The sequence below is a fragment of the Capsicum annuum genome, chromosome 12, assembly GCF_002878395.1.
Source record: "Capsicum annuum cultivar UCD-10X-F1 chromosome 12, UCD10Xv1.1, whole genome shotgun sequence".
Lineage (NCBI taxonomy): Eukaryota > Viridiplantae > Streptophyta > Magnoliopsida > Solanales > Solanaceae > Capsicum > Capsicum annuum.
This window is the reverse complement of record NC_061122.1, coordinates 8683251-8687408: the sequence shown is the minus strand read 5'-3', so window position 1 is coordinate 8687408 and position 4158 is coordinate 8683251.

Here is a 4158-nt window from a genome sequence, read left to right as displayed (position 1 = left end):
CAACAGAAGATGCACACAAGCCTTTCAAGAACAAAGATGAATTAACAGATTTATTCAAGAGGTCAAAATCAGTTTAGACTGCAATCTACAATTTTTGATACAAGGATGAGTGTTGAAGATATGTCTCAGAAATAAAGTAGGAGTAGATAATTTTAGGATTTTAAATTATTAGAATTCTATGGAATTAGTTATACTTATTTAAATTGAAGTATAGTTAGAAATTTAGCTATAAATATATGTTTTGAGTTACTAATAAAATCATTTCTTTTGACAATACAATTGCAGTATTTTTTTTTCTCCAACTCTTTCTCTGATATTTCTTTAATTTCAAAGCTAAAAATCAACAAAGAGGTCGTGGCACTGGTAAGTTGTTCTTGCGGGGTAAAATATAAAGTAATGTATAATGGGCACACTTTCGTTCTCAGGATATGGATGTGTATTACTGATAGAAACATATGTAGAGGGACATTCCTGATATACTCCAATAAACATTACTGATAGAAACATATGTAGAGGTTGTAGGTTGTAAAAAAAAAACGGATAACTACATAAATTAGTCACTTTTAATTACTTTATTTAGCCTAAATTTCAATTAATTACAATTTATAGTCTCCTTTTACCAATTAATTATACCTAGTATTTTCTTTTTTTCTCTATTTCCTATAACTATCCTTTTTTCAGTTTTTTTCTTATTTTTTCTTTTTCTTTTTTTTGTTTTCTCTTTCTTTTTTTTCACTTTTTTCTTTTCCGCTTTCATTTTTTCTTTTTTTTCTTTTTTTTTTTCTCTTTTTTCTTTTACTTTCCTTTTTTTTTTTCTCATTTTTCTCCTTCTTCTTTTTTCCATTTTCATTTGTGCGAACTAGCAAACACAAATACAAGTGTGAACTATAAAATACAAATACAAATGCGAACTATAACATACAAATACAATTACAAATTATAAAATACAAATACAAATGCAAATTATGACATACAGATACAAGTGTGAACTATCATTTGTATTTTTAATTATTGAAAAGGAACGATTGATTTTCTTTCTACGAATACTTGTTTGTATTTATTGATATAAGTTGTATTTATTGATACAAATAAATACAACTCAAATTTTTATACAAATACATATTATATTTGTATTTGTAAAATTATTTGTTTCATTTGTTTGTTATTTTATTTGTATCAAGTGATATTTGTTTATTTACAAATACGAATTATAATTTTGACATACAAATAAAAAAGGTACATTTGTATCGAATGATACATTACATATTTATATATTTTAGAATCAAGAAAATACAATTAATACATTTACTTGTTTGTATACAAATATAAATGATAAATTGTACATAATCACGACTAAATACAATATGCAATCAACTTACAAATAGAAATACAAAATAATTCTTTAAAATAAAAAGGCATCGACGAAATAGAATACAAATACAAAAATAATCTAAATATTCAAACACAATAAAATCACAATACAAATATAATCTAATATAATATACAGTCAATTGTAAAATACAAATACAAACAGTTCTTTGAAATACAAGTGTGAATTATATAAAATAGAAATGATGGTGCGAAGTAACAAATATAAATTAAATATAAGTGCAAACTATAAAATACAAATATAAATGCAAAGTACAAAATACAAATACAATCTCAAACTTTAAAATACAAAGACAAATACAGTTGTATCAATGAATATAAAAATATAAATGACGGTGTCACTACAAATACAATAAACAATTGTAGTATTTACGTTATCATCCTTGACTTCTGCTCGAGTAGTCGTATTTTTGAAAAATACAAAAAATATAAAAGAAAAAAAGAAAACAAATAAAAAAGAGAAATAGAAGCTAGAGATAGAGAAGAGAAAAAAATAAAAGAAAAATGCAAAAAAATAAAAATAGGAAAAAATAGAAAAAAAGAAGAAGAAAAAAACGAGGAAAACACGAAAAAGGAAAAATATAAAAAAAATGGTAATGTTTTTTGCGAGACTAATTATGTAGTGTATTTATATTTTTTATGAATACAGACCACTGAGTTAAAGTGAATACAATGGTTGTAAATCGAATACAAGGATTAAATGGTACTGCATTTATATTTTATATAAATACAAACTATTGATAAAATCGAATACAGCAGGTGTAAACTGAATACAACGACTATAAATGATAATTATGTAAAATATAATTATGAAAGATGAGTTTTACAGTAAAGTGTAGCTATTTTTTAAAAAAGCCTAAAAAAAAATTCTTTCCCTCATACACGTTTCTTACATTCTCTTGAATAATAAATAAATTGGAGTTACTGTTCTGATTTGATTTGATTATTCATATAAAATGTTGAATTGTTTTGTTTCTTGGAATTTGATGAAGTTGTAGCTTATTGATAAGTCCTGTTGTTTCTGCATAGAGCAGAATAGTCGCACTTAGTTGAGGTAGTCTTGTTTCTTTGAATAACTATCAAGAACTCCTTTCCTAGTTGAAGCATACTCTTTAAGTCACCTTAACTAATACTTCCTTCTCTACCTTTCACCATGAAATCTACCCCACACGCACTACCTTTTAGTTAACACCCAAAGAAATATCACTTCAATTCTAACTTAATAGCATATACAGATCAATCTGGTTGTGATGGCGACATCCGAGCAATGCTGGCATCTCCTGTATTACCGTAGCTGTTGGCATAAAGTTAGCCGATACTTATTCCCCAAATACTGTCATTACTTCTTATCCAAAAAAAGGTCCACGACCCGTGGGCGGTCTACCGCCACACGACATTGCCAGATAATATATGGTTGGCAAGCATTTGTTTACATCTCTAGCTGCATTGTTTACCTCTTAGATTTACATGCTATGCTATTTACATAACACTACCTTACTACTAATGAAAATGGTGGTGTGCATTTTTTTGTCTTTTGTATCTACTTTGTAGCAGTTGCATTTTGTGGCATATTTTCTCCTTTGTAGCTTCTTTACAACATGTCTCCTTCTAGCTTCTTTATCATAGTTGCGCGTTTTGTCTCCTTTGTAGCTTCTTCACAGCATTTTGGCAAAATATACCTGCACAATTGCTATGTATCAATTGTCGGTGTCCGTGGTAAATGATTTCCAGAAAAACGAAATCACATTCAAACTAAGTTGTGCAGGCATTAGTAATTGCACATTTGATTGTTCAGTTAAAAGTACAAAACATATTTGGTTATGAACTTATCTGCTTGTCCAGACAACCAAATTTTGTTGAAATACTTATCTGTTGAATTATATGAACAATTACCATACCAACCTAATAAACATTGACTTACAATTGAATAGTAAACATTCTATACTGCAAAAGGGGAAAAAGATGGCTAAAGTGCCTCTACAACATATGAATAGAGTGTAAAAATGCACACATTGATATACTCTTCTACCTATATATAGCATGCTTGAATCTTAGGAAAATATAACAGTGAACAAAGACATTGATTGGTGTGTGTCGGATCTTTCAAAAAATAATATATTTTGAAGGATCCGATTGAAATGTGACGATTAAGTGGTAATTGAGGTGAATGATCAACTTCACGACAAAAAAGTGCCAAGTAAATACTAGATATATACCTCCGAAACATATCGATCAGGTGGACTTGACCATTGTCGAGTCGGGGTGTGTTGCATCAGGTCGTTAAAGGTTCAAATCTCGTAATTGACGATAATGGGATCTTGAAGACTGCACATTTTGGCTTAGCAACCTTTTTTGATCAGCACTAAAGTGTTCCATTGACAAGCCGTGTTGTGACTCTTTGGTATCAACCACCTGAGCTCTTACTTGGTGCAAGTCACTATAGATTTGTGGGGTACTAGGTATAACACCGCTTAATTCTTCATTTTCGAATGAGAAAAAAAAGGTTTAAAATGATGTATGCTTTGATGAGTTGAGGGGTTTAGTTGGTAAGAGGTAGAAATATCCATATTACAAATTCAAATGAATACAAGGATCCAAAATATCATTTTACCACAAAAAAAAATTGTAAAATTTGTTTTCAAATAATTTCTCTTATAATACCTGATACCATGATTTATCTAGACAATACAATTTAAGCTTATACAATGACTTGAGGAATTGCCACTATCTCTTCATAATAAAATTCATGTTTGTAATTCACAATTGAAA